Source organism: Zootoca vivipara, chromosome 11, assembly GCF_965207765.1.
Source record: "Zootoca vivipara chromosome 11, rZooViv2.hap1.1, whole genome shotgun sequence".
In the NCBI taxonomy this organism is placed as follows: Eukaryota; Metazoa; Chordata; class Lepidosauria; order Squamata; family Lacertidae; genus Zootoca; species Zootoca vivipara.
This window is the reverse complement of record NC_142594.1, coordinates 4206930-4226467: the sequence shown is the minus strand read 5'-3', so window position 1 is coordinate 4226467 and position 19538 is coordinate 4206930. Positions and strand designations below refer to the sequence as shown.

The following is a 19538-nucleotide window of genomic DNA, read 5'->3' as shown; positions in this document are numbered from 1 at the left end:
AGATTCTTCTGCTCCCAGGAAGTTGTCATAGGACTGCAATCTTAATTTTAAAATATTTTATAACAGTATTTTACCATTTAAAAACTTTGGGTTCTTTCCAACCTCTGCCGCATGCAAAGAGTGGGGTAGAAAAATAATGTTTCACTTTATAGAAGTGTATCTGCAGATATCCTGCAGAGAGCAGCAAAACAATTATTTTGCCCACCTAACAAGAAGATCTGCCCAAGAGGTCTTCTTACATGAGATCCAATCTCTGACTTCCCAAAACAGGGCCTTCTATGCTGTGGCACCAAAGTTAGAGGCATATCAGGCGACATGTCCAATGAGGTTTACAGGTTTGTTTTTTTTGAAGCTCTTCCTATTCTGCTAAGCTTTTTCTAGCAAGTTATTGACAAAAGTCTTAAAACCGGGTCCCCTGAATTGCTGTTTGATCCTTTTCTGCTCCATTAGTTTCTATGTATTTCAAAAATGATCTACAGTGGAACCTCGGTTTATGAACACCTTGGTTTACGAATTTTCGGTTTACGAACGCCGCGGATCCACCTGGAACAGATTAATTCACTTTCCATTACTTTCAATGGGAAAGTTTACTTCAGTTTATGAACAGACTTCCAGAACCAATTACACCCATGCTTCGGGTTAAGTACGCTTCAGGTTGAGTACTCCACGGACCTGTCTGGAACGGATTAATCCATTTTCCATTACTTTCAATGGGAAAGTTCGCTTCAGTTTATGAACGCTTCAGTTTATGAACAGACTTCTGGAACCAATTGTGTTCATATACCGAGGTACCACTGTACTTTAAAAATATATACAGTCTTTACATGATCTATACATTTTATAAAGAAATTAATAGATGATGCCAAAATAAGTAACAACATTGAATGACTTTTTCAATCTTTGTTAAGTTGAAAAATTCCTGCTGACCTGTTTTAAAGGCCATTTTAAAAGCAAATTAAGAGAACAGCCTTTTTAAAGAGGAAGTTAAAGAGCAACATGAGAAATTCACATCCAGTAAATCACTAGGGCCAGAGAGCCTTCACTGAAGGGTTGTGAGAGAAATTAAGTGTGAAGCAGATGAGGGATTGAAAAATAATAATAATGTATTAGATGTCCTCAAATATAGCTGTTATTCCTGGAGATTTGCACGTCTGCCCACCAAGTACTCATTTTTAAATAAAGAATCCAAGGAACATCTTGGCAGCCCTTACTTCAAACCAGGAAACCTCCTTTCAGTAGTGAAAAAAGTGACCATGAATCAAGTTAATGCTAAACTACTACTGCATTTGCAGAATGTGTAACTATAAGGGCCAAACCCACACATGACTCTGTATGGAAAAAACATACTTGTATGTCTTGTTAAAAATATTTCAGAAGGATTGCTATGGTAGACGGAAGTGCTGCTTCAATGCAATCGCTTGGCTTTTTACTCCGCAGGATCAGAATAAATGTTTTATCTGTATGTGTGAGCTTTAGCATCTAGTAGAAAAACTGCTGAACTGGCCAAACCAGTTTGTTACCCTCATCAGCATCTTAAGGAGTGGGCTAGGCTGGCATATTGCTGGATGGATATGCTTCCAAGAGGATGAGGGCCTTTCCCCACCTCACCAACTGGGATGCCACATCATCCTAGGAAGGGGAACAATAGGCTGAGGGGGAGCTGTTTTGTGTGTGGATTTTTGGCCGATGCAGAGAACTGTAAGGAGACGCAAAGAGACTTGATCTCTCTGTGGACTGAAGCCAAAGCTATATGGCTATAGGACATGGCCAACTCCTAAGGGCAAGGTCCCTTCACCCACCCCCACCACCACTGCGTTGCCATTATTTGTCCCCATACACCCTCCAAAAACCCACAAAAGGCAAGCAGAGCTACTTGTGGCAGCAACCATCTTCCACACAAACTCTCAAAGTTCCCTCCTGTTGGAAGAGAACTTTGCAGCTAGTCATAGTGGAAGTCTAAGTACCTTTAAATTTCTGGAACTGTCCTACCTACCAATATCTCCCTTCATGTTGGTGTCTTGCCCATTTGGATTCATAACTTGCCTTCCAGAAGAGCTAGAGGCTTACCTTTAAAAAATAAAAACAAAAAAACTGGGGCGCCCTGTGCAATGACTCCATATGCACCATGGCTCAGCTGGCCTCCTTTCTATGGCAGCCCCAGCCCCAGGAGGGGGGAGCTCTAAGGTGAAGTGGAGCTCAAAACCTGCCTACAGTAAGAGAGAACTTGATAGGTTTAAATGAACATTACACAGCACTTGGTGTTTTTTGTTTATTCATTTTAAACGTGAAACAGGCGGACCTCTCCATAACTTTCTGCCTATGGGTGAAAAGGGAGTTAGGGGAGCGTGGTTTTGAGCTAAAAGATAAAAGGTGAAAGAGGTCAGCCTTTTGTTAGTCCCTTTATCTTGCTCAAGGCAACCCAAAGTGACTTACATACAAACAAAATCCCACATAGATTCATTAAAACCAAGGGGAAGGTATAATATATTTAAAAAATATCCCACACACTTCTATTTGGCCACAAATAGTTAAAGGCCAAAGGCCTGGTTGCAGAGGAAAGTTTTTGAATGTCAGCCTGTAATAATTTCAGCTTTGCGAACAACAAGCCTGAGGGCTGTCTGAAGGAAATGACTGTCCTTTGTGTCTGCATTCAGTTCAGAGAAAAGTAAGAGGAATAATAAGAGGAAGCAGGACAATGTTGCTTTTGCACAGAGCTGGTCCAAGACATTCTGCCGCCTGAAGCAAAAGGACGAGATGCCTCTGCCCATTCAAAGCTGCCTGAAGGCAAACTGGCATCAAATTGTTTTTCAAGCCTGGTAATGGGGACAGTCTTGTCCGCTGCAGCTAAGGGGAGCAGAGCAGCTTGGGGAGTGTAGAGCAGGGCCGCATGGCATACACACAGAGTTCAATCCTCCAGGCATCGGAGGTAGCTGCCTCGCTCTGTCTGACGGTAGTGGTCACCCTGCCTTTTTGCAGTGTGGAAAAACAGAATTTTGTGGCCATTAGCCGATTGCCACAGACATCACTTCCCACAAACCAAGAAATTGGAAGGGAGCGTATTCTGATAAGGAAAGCAGAACATACATCACCCTGAAGGCAAGAAGGTGATAGAGTGAGCATACTGGAAGCAGATACCCCATCTGTTTCTTTTGCGTTTATAAGAGAGAAATGGAAGAGAATTTCATCCACTTAAAAACTAGCTTTTGGGACTATCCGGAAACATGTGGTTTATTCTGTTATGGTTATTAAAGCGAAGAAGTGTCTAAATGGACTTTGATCACATTTTGCACAATTCCCTAATGCTGAGCATGAAAAGCCCTCGGGATTTGGGCAGGACTGTTATGATTTGTAGTAGCTATGGGAAAGGGCGTGTCACGAAAACAGTCCTCTGTTCAGCAACAGTTGAGGCATCTGCCCCAAATTAAGTTAGAGATCTGAGGAAACTTCTCTGAGTCCCCAGCACCATTTAATAGGGCATTCTACTTGCAACCCTTCTAGAAGTCTGCTTACCTTATTTGGTAGGTGGCATTTGCAGCTGGGCTCTGGGCCCTGCGTAACCCAGCCAAGGGTCGGAGACTGGCCGCCTCCCTGTGTCGTTGGCGCTGGGCAAGGCCCGGCTCAAGGGGCAGGCCTCACCAACTGATCAGCGCCAGCAGGGTCCCCAGCACCATTTAATAGGGTATCCTACTTACGACCCTTCTAGAAGGGAACCATCGTTTTATCTTCTTTTACAGAAACTTCCCTTGAAAACACACAATTGCAGATAATACTAAATGCAGCCATTTGTCAACGTGCAGGAGTTTATGGATTCAGAAACTCCAATCATTTATCACATATAGCAACATTTGCAAGGTAATGCCCAAATATGCCAACGCTGTATAAGATCTATATAACCAGGGAGCAAGCAAAGGCATCATTTCAGATTTGGGGAAGGGATAAGAGCTTCTTGTGGTGCAGTGCAAGTTTCTCAACAAAGGGCCATACTTTGGATACATTCAAGATTAAAATGTCACACCGGTGTATTTTAATCACTTTGTTGTGATTACCCTTTATACCTCTCAAGAACCAGAAACTTAAGTGTTCCTGCAGAATAATTACCGGTACTTCTGATCTGAAATACACCTGTGAAATGCAGAGAAGGGAATGGATGCTTGTTTACCTTCCCTAAATGGTGCCTTTAGGGACAGCTTCTTATTATGCCAACAAATCCCTAATGGACATTTAATACAAATTTAACACAAATACAATCATAGGCAACTTTGGAGGGAGCCAGCCAAGCATTCGATTGCCGAGGACAATGTGGTTATATTCCCCGTCCATAAAAAGGTTCAGTGATAGAAAAAGCCAATGACAGAACTGTTGGGAGCAAGAAGAGTGTGTATTCACTGTCTTTCCCGCTTCAAAACACTTCGTGGGTGTGAGGAACTGAAACCCAGAGTTTCATTTGGGCATCTCGTTGATCATCTGAATGGTGATGCATTGAATTGTACAGGCAAATCTACCAAAAAACACTAAAATGGATCCGTTCATTTCACAACTGTTTCCAGAACAGGAAACACAAAGCACAGCATAATAAAGCTGAAAGGGACTCCCAGAATCATCAAAGCTGAGCCCCTGGATTGTGGCAAAATGCACTCATCCACAACATAAGTGACAGATGTCTATGTCTTTGAATAAACTCAGTGAACCGAAAACCAGGAACCTTAGACAACTTGTTCTGCTGCCCAAATGTGTACATAATGACCAGATTCTATCAAGGGACAGTTCCTATCATAAACACTGGAGGGAAATGCTGAGGAAATTCAAGAAATATATTTCTGTTCTTTGCCACATAGCCCTTTGTACACATTTCTGAATTATTGGGAAACAGTTGTTGAAACTGTAGAAAATGAATTGATTTTGTGTTAGTGACTCTTGCTAAAATGAGTAACGGTGTTTATTAACTCCTGCTAAATGTTTCAACTGGAAAGGGACTGAATGTTCCTGACAGATGTGATTGGTAGGTGTCTCAGCTTTTGGGAAATTGTAATGATAAATTCACTATTTTCATAAGACTATGGGACGTGGGTGGCGCTGTGGGTTAAACCACAGAGCCCAGGGCTTCCCGATCAGAAGGTCGGTGGTTCGAATCCCTGCGATGGGGTGAGCTCCCATTGTTCGGTCCCAGCTCCTGCCCACCTAGCAGTTTGAAAGTATGTCAAAGTGCAAGTAGATAAATAGGTACCGATCCGGCAGGAAGGTAAACAGTGTTTCCGTGTGCTGCTCTGGTTCGCCAGAAGCGGCTTAGTCATGCTGGCCAAATGATGATGATGATGATGATTTATTTATACTCCGCCCATCTGGCTGAGTCTCCCCAGCCACTCTGGACGGCTCCCAATCGAATATTAAAACAATACAGCATTAAATATTAAAAGCTTCCCTAAACAGGGCTGCCTTCAGATGTCTTTTAAAATTAGGATAGCTGCTTATTTCCTTGACATCTGATGGAAGGGCAGGTGCTGCTACCGAGAAGGCCCTCTGTCTGGTTCCCTGTAACCTCACTTCTTGCAGTGACGGAACCGCCAGAAGGTTCTTGCAGCTGGACCTCAGTGTCTGGGCAGAATGATGGGGGTGGAGACACTCCTTCAGGTATACAGGACCGAGGCTGTTTAGGGCTTTAAAGGTCAACAGCAACACTTTGAATTGTGCTCGGAAACATACTGGGAGCCAGTGTAGATCTATCAGCTGCAGCATTCTGGATTAGTTGCAGTTTCTGGGTCACCTTCAAAGGAAGCCCCACATAGAGCGCATTGCAGTAGTCCAAGCGAGAGATAACTAGAGCATGCACCACTCTGGCGAGACAGTCTGGCGCGCAGGTAGGGTCTCAGCCTGCGTACCAGATGGGGCTAATAGACAGCTGCCCTGGACACAAAATTAACTTGCGCCTCCATGGATAGCTGTGAGTCCAAAATGACTCCCAGGCTGCACACCTGGTCCTTCAGGGGCACAGTTACCCCATTCAGGACCAGGGAGTCCTCCACACCTGCCCGCCTCCTGTCCCCCACGAACAGTACTTCTGTCTTGTCAGGATCCAAACTCAATCCGTTAAACGCCATCCATCCTCCAACCACCTCCAGGCACTCACACAGGACCTTCACCGCCTTCACTGGTTCTGATTTGAAAGAGAGGTAGAGCTGGGTATCATCCACATACTGATGAACCTGGACCCATGACCTGGAAGCTGTACGCCAATAACACGAGATGAGCGCCGCAACCCCAGAGTCAGTCACGACTGGACCTAATGGTCAGGGGTCCATTTACCATTAAGGGAAGGAAAACAAATGGACAATAAAATAATGGGAAAATTGTCTAATATGTTAGATACTGGCATGTAGAATACAGTTATAATGTTGATATATTGTCTTTTAAAGTTGACATACTGGTTTATTAACCAGTATTAGTCATTTTACTAGTTTCTACAACATATAAAGTTAAAACAAGATTTTCCCCAATATTTAATGCACAGCTGCACTGGCCTTGTGGATGTCAATGAAATATCACTTTCTGAAATTAGGAAAGTGAGAAATTGTGGAAAAGTGCAAAGTGCATTTCATTGGATATAGCTTTTGTGAACGATGGAGATGGAGGTTTCAAATTTTAGTAGGATGCATTCATACAGCCGAATGAAAAGCAGAAGAAGGAGGTGCATTTATTTATGTCGGAGGTAAAGCTTCTGTGCAAACAAGGCAACTACGTTTGCCACTTCAGACCCATCAAGCAGCTGTTGACAACAACAGTGCTAAGCAAAAGACAGGCAAATGCGCACAACAATAAATACTTGTGGGTTAGATCTTTGAAACAGCCTTGTCTCCTACGTAGACCTCAGAATTAGCAGCCAGGGTTTGAAGAGTTCAGCATGTTGGTTTCTGAAAAACTGCCCCTGAGGATCACACAGCAGGAAGTTTCTCTTGAAAACGTAGCCACCTTTGTAGTATCCAGGTACAGGAAAATATGGCTTTGAACCTATTGAAGGGCTGAAGCAGTGCAACTCTGTTGATTTCAGGAAAGTGGCACCCAACAAGGTATGAGGATGCCGCAAGGACACTTGCCATCATTTTAAAACCTGCAAATAATTAGAAATATATTTCTGAAATATTACTCTGTCGCACGGATCTGTGTTTCTCCTGACTAGCTGCCAAGTCCTAGATTAAGTGTAAGTCATTACCGAATGTTTTCCTCACATGGGAACGACTGGAATTGCTTGGTGTTAGTTTTGCCCTCCAACATTAATTCTAATTACCTCAAAATGCAAACATGCTTGAGTTTCCAGCAGATGACATTATTTTCTCTTTGACATCAGACATCAAAGCAAGAAAAATAAACATGGGACAGTGACAGCATTAAGCCGCTAGTCATTTTTCAGAACTCCCCCACCCTCCATGTTTTATTCCATTCGGGTTCCTCTTTAAGTCTTCTACAGGAGATTAGGGTGGGAGGGTTGCAGCGTTTCAGTCTGATGAAAGCCTTTTCCTTTCCAATTCTCTTAAAATAAGTGCAAGGGCAACAGAAAGAGAGGGGAGGGGGAAGTCTGGTTTAGATCAGGGTTGGAGTCTTGGTTTTTTAGAGGCACTCACTCTGAGACTTGTTTTGTTTATTTTTAGCTTTCTTCTGAATGCTTGTGGATGATGCATTCGTGTTTTCAAACTGAACTAATTCAAAGGGATTGGTAACTTGGCAATTACAGCAAATTTTGCGGTGTGCCTAATGAACACAAATTAAGATCAGAAACTGAAAAAAAAGGTTCAGTGCTGGCTGTTGAGGCAAGGATGAATTGCTACATTTGCCTTCTCAAATTTTGTTGCCCCTAGGTATGGCGGATGCCGCCACTGTTGCACAGATAACTCAAAATTTGTTGCTTCTTCAGTTGAACTGCAGTTCTCTGGCCCATTACTTATGTATATGCATGGTTGTGATATTAGAGGTTGGGTGTGTGTGTGTGTGTGTCATAGCTGCCAAGTCTCCCATATTCCCCGGGAAATCCCCGTTTTTCCAGCTGTTCCTAGCTGAAAAAACGGATTTTTTTGTTTTCCCCCGGTTTATTCTGGCGCGGCGGCCATTTTGGAACTGGGCGGAGCATGCTCAGAAGCGACTTTTGATGCTGCTCTGCCCAGTTCCAAAATGGCTGCAGTGTGACTTCTGGTTTGCTACTTCCGGCCCGGTCCCTTATTTCTCTGACAGCAACTTGGCAGGTATGGTGTCTGTGGAATTTGGCAGGATAACAGCTTCAACTGTACACTCAAAAATTGTGAACTTCCCCCTCTTCTAAACTTGTTTACCTTATGACACTCCCAAGCCCAGCTCCAATAGCTTATGGCATGGGTGAAAATATGGAAGTTGCTGTGTACAAGTGCACCCTAGGATTTGTGGGTTTGGGGACTAATCCAAAACTGATATTAGAAGAGGAACAGAACAGAATAACTCCATACCTCTACTAGTGTAGAACAAAAAAGCAGTTCTTCCTCTGATTCCCTCTCTCCAAATCCAATAGCGGCGATTGATGCACTTAAGCTTCACTAACCCAACGTTAACTAATGTTGGATCTCTAACAAGAGCTGTTCAAATCCCTTCAATTTGCTGCAAATGGAGTCTTATTTCCTGCAATCAGATCCCTATGCTTCCCTGGAATATTATACCGGCAGCTCTTCCTCAGATATCATACCCATTTTGAGGAGCCCAGCAGCAGTGGCACATGACGGGGCAGTGGCACCCTCCTGGCGGCAGCAGCAGCAGCAGCAGCAGCAGCACTGTGTTCACTGGGACTGACTGTTTGTAAGACTGGGCTTATCCACATGACATGTTTGCAATGGACAGCAATAGCAGGTCCAAAACCAGCTCTTTAACACTGAACTGGAACAAACAGTAAGCTTGGGACCCAATAAAGACCAGCTGAGCCTTTATTGTACTGATATTTCTGAGTTGGTAAATTGAATTGAATTTCCAAAATGTGGCGCTTTGTCCTGGATCTTAGGCAAGTCAATCAAAAAATTGCTCAACAACTTTCAGGGTGTCCTGGTTTTTACTTTTTGAGATATGGTAACCTTAACATACCGTATCCATCAGGATTAGTAGTCAAATGTCCTTACATTTTGTCCTTATTGCTCCTCTTCCCATTCTTCTAGATGTCTGTTGTTTGCTTGCATTTTCTGCTGTTCTACCATAGGATTTGGATTTTCACTGAATGTGCTTCTCCTCCAACCCACCCCTTTAAAAGTTGTGGGGTTTCTCCTCTTCTGTTCATGCAACAGCTAGCCACTCAGCCACCAGTCCTGGAGATTTCATTGTGTAATCTAGTAAAGGTGAAGCTGATAATGTGTTCATCAATTTATAGAATAAAGAGGCTTTTCTGGATTCACAGCAGAGGTAGGAGGAAAGCTTGCCTTTTTCAACACTGCCTTTGTCAGGCTTTACATACAATTCCCTAAGTGAAGTAAGATGTTTCGTCAAAAGCTACCAAGAGCAGCATAGAAAAAAGGCAACACTGAACAGAGAGGAGCCCATTCACTTTAGATTTGAATCCAAAAAGGAAAGTTTGCAGATTTAACCTCTACAATGAAAAGACTTCAAACTTACTGTGAAGTGAGGAAAAGGTTGGCCGTTTCACTTCTTCTCATTGCAGCCTCTGTACACCATTTGTACAGCCTTTGTCTTCAAGTTTGGGTTGCACATCCATTGATATCTCCCCCCCACCATGACCAGCAGGCACTGCAGTTTTCAGGGCTTTTCCAAGCCACCACAAACTCAGCATTCGCTTAGAAGTGCTGCTTGTCTGGAGAATTACTGGGCTGGGGAAATGAATCAACCTGTGTTGCAGGGGGTAGTACTTCCCTTGAAAACCCACCTTTATAGTGGGTGTGCTTCAGTACTTGGATCTAAACCTGGATGCACAGGTGGCTGCTGCAGCCATGGGTGCTATTAGACTGGTGTATCAACTGCACCCATCCCATCTAGCCTTGCCTTATTTGCATCTGAGCAGGTGTCATGCACTCAGCCCATCCAGAATGCAGCAGATAGCCGGCTGACCTGAGCGCATTGTTTGTTGGAAGCATGTAGCATCTTTCCTGCAATAACTGCACTGACATCTGATCCATTCCCAGTGCCAATTCATATTGGTTATGACTTTCAAAGCCCTGCATGGTCTGGGACAGGATACCTAAAGGATTATCTTCTCCTGCTTGTGTCTGCCTGCTCACTAAGATCTTCAGCAGAGTCCCTTTTAGGTACCCCATCAACATCTGAGTTGCGTTGGCTGGGGGTGCTTCACTCTCTCTCTACTTAGAGAGGGCAAGCGAGTAGGCAGCAAGCTCAAAGAGGGCAAATGGCAGGGCAGGGACCACCATGCCAAGTTACAGGGAACCAGGCAGAGGGCCTTCTCGGTAGTGGCACCCGCCCTGTGGAACGCCCTCTCATCAAATGTCAAAGAGAAAAACAACTACCAGACTTTTAGAAGACATCTGAAGGCAGCCCTGTTTAGGGAAGCTTTTAATGTTTAATAGATTATTGGATTTTAATATTCTGTTGGAAGCCACCCAGCGTGGCTGGGGAAACCCAGCCAGATGGGCAGGGTATTTATTATTATTATTATTATTATTATTATTATTATTATTATTATTACTGTAGGTGTGTGATGATGCCTTATGTTGGCTGTAGGGCCAAGGCTCTGGAGCTCTCCTCTACCTGGAAAGGCCTGTCTCCTGCCCTCTGTTTTGACCTTCTGGCACCACAAGAAGACCTTGCCTTTCTTTCAGGCCTTTGTTGTGGTCATGTTAGCTTTTACAATTTTTATCTACTGCCACTGCCTCTTTTTATAATTTATTGTTTTAATTGGTTGATTTTATTATATTGAGTGCTTTAATTGTATATTCTTTTGGCCACCTTGAACATTTGTTTGGAAAAGTGGGATAGAAATCCTTCAAACGCATAAAAAAGGACACCATCCCAAGTGAAGAGTCTGGTCCATACAGTTGGCACTTACATGCAGCGCTGGTTGGGACATGATCCTGCACCATCCCCGTATGCTCCTACATTGATTTCACAAGGGCATTTGTAAAATGAATCAGATACATCCATAGTATCCCACTGGAAACTCATAGAATCGTAGAGTTGGAAGAGACCACAAGGGCCATCCAGTCCTACCCCCTGCCAAGCCTAGTTACTTAATATTGGCCTAGTTATTTAATTTCCCCAACACTCACAACACGCAACATTTTCCAATTCTATCTGTAGATTATAGCATGCATAAACTACTTTATGTTTTTCATGTGCCCACGTAAGCTATGATGATGCTGGAAATGGCAGGGGACAAATAAAAAGCCTGTTTTTACGAATTAAAAAAAATATTGATGATGAGAAAATGGTCCTCAGCACCAGAAACAGCTAAGTTACTGCAGGCCATGGCTGAGACATATTGGTGGCGAAACATGGAAATAATGGCATTACCCTGAAATTCCTCACCTTCCCAAATGCTAAATTACATCACAGTTTTTTAAGAGACCAAGCTGGTGAGATAATCAAACTAGTCAAGATTGAGGGGTGATAATTGCCCTGCTTTTCGTGGGAGCACCACATACAGCAAACTGTACTGTTTGCAACTGCTGAAGAAATAACTCATTTCATTGCTCATTGCATGAGGTCCTTATTTTATACAAGCACATTAGGAACATTTTACTGAACTTAGAAAATAAAAAATAACACAATGTTCCTCAGTTAAGCCCTAAAATACTGCTTTGTTTCACTTTTTGTAAACTGTTTTCCACCACTTCATGTGGTCGTTTAGGGAAGACTTGGCTCAGCCTTGCACACCAGCTCCCAATATATGGTGGATTTCACCAAAGGAGGATGAAAACCAAGCCAATGAAATTTCTGATGAAGAGCTATGTGGGGCTTCTGTCAGAAGAGAAGGAATTAGGGGGTGCTAGCAACAGTCAGGGGTCAGCAAACTTTTTCAGCAGGGGGCCGGTCCACTGTCCCTCAGACCTTGTGGGGAGCCGGACTATATTTTGGAGGGAAAAAATGAACGAATTCCTATGCCCCACAAATAACCCAGAGATGCATTTTAAATAAAAGCACATATTCTACTCATGTAAAAACACGCAGATTCCTGGACCACCCGCAGGGTGGATTTAGAACACAATTGGGCCGGATCTGGCCCCCGGACCTTAGTTTGCCTACCCATGGTCCAGTATGATGCAAAACAGTATTTTTTGATGCAGATTTTGAGTTTGGATGGAACACAGAGCAATAATCACGATGTTGCAGATAGCAAGTAAACCTTCTTCCCTTTATTTGTCCTATTCTCCCAAACTGACTTTAGATTTACATAGAAGGGGCTGTTGGTAGCTGTTCTCTCGCTTTAGCTGTAATCTTAGTTTGTTAGAATTATAAAGAATTACAGGAATGCACTATTTTCCCCCACAATCCACCCAAGGCCCATTGATTTCAGTAGGAGAGTTAAATATGTGCTAAGCCTTTTCAGTGGGACTGAATTTGTTGTATTGAGTTCTTTAAAAGCAGAGTTCTTTTCACATAATTTTAAAACTGTGTTACTTTTCTATTAATTTCTAGCTCCAATCTCATTTGATTTCTGGGTTCAGATGCAAAAGAATGGTGCACTTCCCAGAATGGATGGATAAAAGATGAAAAATCCAAATGAACTACAATAAATGTCATATTTTTTTAAAATGAGCTGCAATTTTCAGTTGAAGCAAGTCTCATGTTTGGATCCAAATCTGAATATTTGCAAAGTTCAGACTTGGAGGCTGCTGACCTCTGCAATTTGGTCTGGATCCATCATTAACTCTGATCCATCATTAACTTCCTCCTCCTTAAGGCAAGTTTTTTTTGGGGGGGGGAATCAAGAGTAAGCATTATGCAGCTGTTAAGATAAAGAATAATTTAGAACAATATATTTCCTTGTAAAGCTCTTCAAAGGACAACTCTTAACAAAATGACTGAGCATCTAATTCAGGCCACACACACAATATGGGTAATATTTAATAACTTTTCAAAGGCAAGATAAACCAATTTTGCTTTTAAACAGAGGGTGGTCTCCAGGTCTTGAATTTATCAAAGAAACATGCACTTTTTATCTGATATGCATACTTTTTGCTACTCAAAAAGGAATGGCAAGGGGAGGTTTAGGCATCGGTTTGGAACTCTTTTAAAACATCTATCTACCTGTATATCCTGGCATGATAGTCAGGATATAGACAGATGTTTAAATAGAGCTGCAAAACTATCAGAAAGCACAGTTCAGACAAATTAAGCACTGCTTTCAGTGCTTAAGTCTAAAATCAAAATACACTTACTGTAGAGTACTTGGGATTTGTTGGGCTTGACTCCCAAGGAAAGAAGTATGCTTAGAATTACACTGAAACTTTGCTTTTGTTCTATTGTCTACCTATAAAAGTTACAAAAATGAGCCTTAAATGAACCCAACCTTTAATCCTTCTCTCCTTTTCCTGGATATTATTTACTGCCAAGGATTCCCCTGTATCTCAGCAGATTATTTAAGGATATTTTTTAAAAGAAAGCTTTCTTCCTCCCTATTCTTTAGCTTGTCCTTTCTCTCATTCTCAGTCAGCCTCGTCTCTTTCTGAATTAGCCCTCCAACTTCCTTCTTGTAACGAAGTGTGTGTGTGTACAAGCTGATATTTCTTCAGCTTTTCTCTTTTAAAATTCTCTTTTATGGGTTAAGTCACAATGTCGGTCTTTGCCTCACAGAGACTTAAAGTGATCCTCTACTATCTAGAGCCATAGTCCTAAGTTACACTCTTGTTTGTTCGGCTAAGGTCCTAGTTTCTAAGCCAGGTCAGTCCTCCAGTTGGAATAGAGGGGCTGGAGAGACTTTGGTGCCCGACGAGGTCTGGGCCTGGGGCAAAATAGTTCCTCTGTTACCAGACTAATTCCCCAAGCCTCCACTGTTCCTAAGAACTCTTAGGACACAATAATCCATAGCTGCCAAGTTTTCCCTTTTCTCGCGAGGAAGCCTATTCAGCATAAGGGAATTTCCCTTAAAAAAAGGGATAACTTGGCAGCTATGACAATAATCTGTTTCAGATATGTGTCAGAGACACATGTCATGGAAAAAGTGATTGGAACCTATGAGCGCAAAAGATATTTGCAGTGATCAGTTCCTGAAAAAACCCTGTATTCCAAGTTGGGTCTTAGTGTTGGCTAACAGAAAGGACACCATTAATCAATGCTTTCCTAAAAGATCCATTTGCGTTCAGTTCATTTGGTATACAGACAAAGCCACATCTGGTTCAAAAGTCTCCAACGCCGGGTGTTTCGCTTGGATGAAAACTAATAAGAGGATTGGAATATGGAGCAGTTCTGGCAACTAATTGCAGTGTGCTCCCTGGAACTCATACTTCTCTACTTCTGCTTACACATGTGCTGTCTACAAAATAACTTGTTCCTAGAAACCAGTTCTAGATGATTTTAAGCTGACAAACATTTTAGGCCATATTTCCCTCTCACTTTACTGAGGAATTCCCAAAGTTCAAAATGCACTCTGCCGATCAAGTCAAGGGGCTTAACGTGGAAAAAGTAAACGATTCCCGCCTCCAGCTGGAGGTCAAAAGACCAGCCTCGGCCTGCTTTTCTATTTCCTAGCATTAATGTTCAAATAAAAATTCCTGGCGCTCCCCCATGGCCTTTCAACCGACCACATCTCTTAATGTCCCCCACCCATCTTATTACTGCAAGCATCACACTTGCCTGAAGAAATCAATTCATCGTTGTTTTCACAAGGAACTTAACAAGGCTACAGATAATTCCCTAGTGTGTATATGTGTGCTCTGCTTGCTAGTCAGATGGCGATCATCCTATTGGTTTTAATATCATTTGGATTCATAATGAACTATTTATTTACCCATAATCAGTTCCATCTGCCCATTGTCCTTCATGTCTCCTCCTATGAGAAAGGGGGTTTTGCACTAAGTATATTAGTGCAATCTCTTTTGATCTATAGCTCTGTGGGATACACTTCCATAGTTCCATTGAAGTCAGTTAGATGTTAATGTGCAAGTGATCCTTGTGTAATCTTCTTAGAAGCCACATTTTCTGTTCGGTTATTCGTTTAAACATATTGATTGAGATCCAAAGAACTCCTTTAGGGAAATCTGAGCACTTAAGAGTACCCAGTGGTAGTCCCCTCCCCACCACCACCACGCACATTTTAGCTTTGAACATTAGATTCCCATGCCATTTCACAAACGGTTTCTAAAACTCTTCATAGAATCACAGGATTGTAAAAGGCACCCCAAGGGCCATCTAGTCCAACCCCCTGCAATGCAGGAATCACAGCTAAAGAATCCCTAGCTACCCAACCTCTGTTTGAAAACCTCCAAGGAAGGAGAGTCCACCACCTTCCACGGGAGTCTGCTCCAGTGCTGTAATGTTTAGTCAGAATCTCCTTTCTTGTCATTTGAATCCCTTGGTTCAGGCCCTACCCTGGAGAGCAGCATCTTCCATGTGACAGCCCTTGAGATATTTGAAGATACCTATCATATCTTCACTCAGTCTCATCTTCTTCGGGCTAAACATACCCAATTCCCCCAACTGTTCCTCATAAGGCATGGTTTTCAGACTTGTTTGTCATCTTGGTCAATATCCTTCTCAGACTGTGGCGCCCAGAACCGGACACAGTACTTACTTCGGATGGGGTCTGACCAAGGCAGACTAGAGTGGTACTATTACTTCTCATGATCTAAACACTCTACTTGATGTAACCTAGAATTGCATTGACTTCCCCACCTCCATGCAGCATCACAATCACGGTTCATGTTAAGTGTCATGAGCTGGAAGAAGAGGCTCCCAGTGAGGGGTGCAGTTGGGCCAGTGCACAGGAAGCCAAGCAGCGGGACCCAGGTGACCCCCACCCCCAAGAAACCCCCATCCCCACAAGCACTGCGTATCATAGCTGTCAAGTTTTCCCTTTTCTCGCGAGAAAGCCTATTCAGCATAAGGGAATTTCCCTTTAAAAAAGGGAAAACTTGACAGCTATGCTGCATATCCTGAGATGCAGAGAACAGTGGAAGTGGAGGCAGGCCAGGGCCTGAAGCCTAGTTCACTAGCTGGCCAGGTGGGGAAGGAGGCCTGTGATTCCTCAGCTGGAGCAAGCTGAGAACAGGTGAGGGTCACAGGCCTCATCAAGCCCAGGTGCTGCAATCAGCGGACACAGGATCAGAAGGCAGCAGAGCTGAGGTGCTGTGTCTACTCAACTGGCCATGCTGAGGGACCTTATTTTGGATGCTCCTGGACCTCCATGGGTTTCTACTTCAGGCATAATGCTGGACTGCATCCAGACTTGGATTGACCCTGCACCTCGTTTCCTGACTTCCAGCCTTTTGACTTTAGGTTTTGAACTGTGGACTTTGCGGATGCTGATCGACCCTGAACCTCATTTCCGGACCTTCGGCTCTCGACTTTGGATCTCAGACTGCGGACTTTGTGAGTGCTGATTGACCCTTGGATTTTGGACTTGATCTTTGCATGCTGTCTGTCCAGCAGGTAGGCCAGGGGATCAGGATCAGCTTGTGATCTGTTAAGAGTCCTAGATCCTTTTCACCTATACTGCTGCTAGGCCAATCCTACCTGATTCAAAAGTAGTTTGCCCTGGCACCCCCACACACACACACAACAGAATCTCCCTGCACCTGTTAAACTAACATGTCATAATGAGACTTGGCCAGAAGAGGTTGGCGAGTGGGAGCTGAGCTAGTTCACTTTCCCTTGCCACACCCAACCAGGAAGTCAATAAATTCATTTGCAAGTGTCAGAACTTTCCCTCCACCCAATAGAGTTGCACGTCCACTGAAAAAGGGACTGCCCTGGACCTCACCAGTCAACTTTTTTTTGGGTGGATCTGATCTCTGTGCTTGGCTTATTTGTGGTTTCTGTTCAGCTGCTGCTTCTCCCAAAACCAGGTGTAAATTTGTGTTTGTGGTGGAGCAACAATGGATGAGTGCAAGGGAATGCTCTTTCCCCTGGAGGTCTGGCTGGAGGAGGTGAAATGAGCAGACTCAACCCCAAGAATTATTGTTGCCACTAGAAGAGGTATCAGTAGTCCAAGCTAGTTGTAAATCGGGAGACACTCAAGTGAAGTCAGTGGTGTTGACAGGACTGTAAAATTGGTATGAGTAGGAGGCCAAAGCCCAGCATGTGGTGGAAAGTGAATAGATCAACATGGGAGATAATTAATATGATGTGGCTTAGTGCAACTGCACTACAGGAAATTGAGGCCTTCAGCACAAAGGATGTCATATTAGGTTAAACTATTAAAGTGGTTGGGGTGTAAGGCAATAATTTAATCAGGGGAATATGCACAATCTGGGTACCAAATGTTGAAGAGCGGGGGGGGGGACCCTTTAAAGTTTGGGGCTTGTGATGACATACGCATTGCAGAATACAGATGGTGGAATTCCAGCGCTGATGCCAAGTGCTATGTTGTATTGGAGATCTGATTGCACATTTTTCTGTAGAGGCACCATTTCTAAAGAGATTTTATCCACCTGCTAATGCCAGAGTCTTGTTAGGTTACATTGATTACAACTAGGGGGATCTCCACATTTGCTGGTTAAGTCCTACAGGTTCTGATGCATGTCTCAAAAATGTATAACTTTGCTTAGATACAGGTAGGTAGCTGTGTTGGTCTGAATCAAAGCAAAAAAAAAAAATTAAAAAATTCCTTCAGTAGCACCTTAAAGACCAACTAAGTCATGGGTCCCCAAACTAAGGCCCGGGGGCCGGATGCGGCCCAATCACCTTCTAAATCCGGCGCCCGCGGACGGTCTGGGAATCGGCATGTTTTACATGAGTAGAATGTGTCCTTTTATTTAAAATGTATCTCTGGGTTATTTGTGGGGCCTGCCTGATGTTTTTAGATGAGTAGAATGTGTCCTTTTATTTAAAATGCATCTCTGGGTTATTTGTGGGGCTTAGGAATTTGTTCATCCCCCCCAAAAAAAATATAGTCCGCCCCCCACAAGGTCTGAGGGACAGTGGACCGGCCCCCTGCTGAAAAAGTTTGCTGACCCCTGAACTAAGTTTTTATTTTGGTATGAGCTTTCGTGTGCATGCACACTTCTTCAGATACACTGGAAACAGAAGTGTCAGACCCTTATATATATATATATATATATATATATATATATATATACACACACACACACAGAGGGTGGTGGGGGTGGGTGGGAATGGGTGATGGGCTGATGGGAGTGGTAAACCTGTGGATAGCTGTTAACGGGTTATTTGTGAGGCATAGGAATTAGTTCATTTCCCCTCCAAAATATAGTCCGGCCCCCCACAAGGTCTGAGGGACAGTGGACCGGCCCCCTGCTGAAAAAGTTTGCTGACCCTTGGGATAGAGCAGTGTTAGCAGTAAGTTTTTCTATGCAGGGCAAATAACTTCAGGGAACAATTTCATCATCCCTGCCCCCATACTAAGGTCCTGGTCCAAATTAGGTTATCTGAAGTTGGAAATAAGAGTTTTTCCCTTAGAGTCAGGGTTCAAAATGCCTCCCAGTGAAATACATCCATTTGGAATTAGCAAAACATTTATTTAGTACCTTTTAATTTAGCTACAGTTGCATGTTCAGATAGTCAAAGACAGCAGTGATCAGCTGTTCATTGGTATAGAGGCCAGGACCAAATCTACCGGTAGATCTTCACTTCCTTCCTGACCCAGGTAGCCGTGGCTTCTGGACTGGGCTGAATATTATGTATATTCAGGGTGTGTGCGCTCTATTCCTTTAAAGCACATTCAAAGCACTCGGATAATTCTGGTCACTGTAGTTTACCCCTCACAGAGTTTCAGTTCCAGGCAACCGATAATGAACTACAGTGCCCAGAATTATTTGAGGAAAAGAATGTGCTCCAAATGTGCTTTCAAGTTGCAATGTGCACACAGCCCCTGTCTCTCATCCATCTGCAACAGAGATTGGAACAGAGATCCACAAGACTGGGGTGTCAGTGTGCTGAAAAGGAAACCACAATTCCCAGACAATTAGCTGTGTGATAGGATCAAAGCCTAAGATTATTTTGAAATTATTCATACTAATGAAAGGCTAAAAAAGGATTGCTGGGGTTTTATTACTTCCAATAGTTTTCATTAGCTGCTCTGGGTTGGTTGGATATGGGAGGTTTTATTTACCCCCCCCCCAATATATATCTTAAATAAAATAAAATAAAATAACATAGGACTCTATTAATGGGGTCTCTTAAATATTATTCTTAGAAAATACAGCTATAGAATCAGATGCTACCATTGAATGCCCATTTGCACTATTGCCCTCTGATGGATTGAAAGAGAACTGTTCATATGTTTGCTATTTACCTTCTAAACTAAGTGGCACACTTTCAAAGAGACTCACAATCTTTTATAAAAGTTACCGGTAGTAGCGATCCCTTTAGGGTTCAAGCCATGATAATTGGGAGTGAAGTGCTGGTCCCCACACAAGCCTACAACCAGAAATTTGTTTTTTTTCTGTGTGCAGCTC

General features: G+C 43.1%; 1 long non-coding RNA gene across 1 annotated transcript in view; it reads left to right on the top strand.

Annotated features, from left to right (window-relative positions):
* The window catches only part of LOC118091962 (uncharacterized), a 54539-nt gene extending 36390 nt beyond the window's left edge, over positions 1-18149 (top strand). The window contains exon 4 of the long non-coding RNA XR_015946442.1: positions 16399-18149. This is a non-coding gene — a long non-coding RNA (uncharacterized LOC118091962). The remainder of the gene's footprint in view (positions 1-16398) is intronic.
* The last annotated feature ends 1389 nt before the right edge of the window (positions 18150-19538 follow it).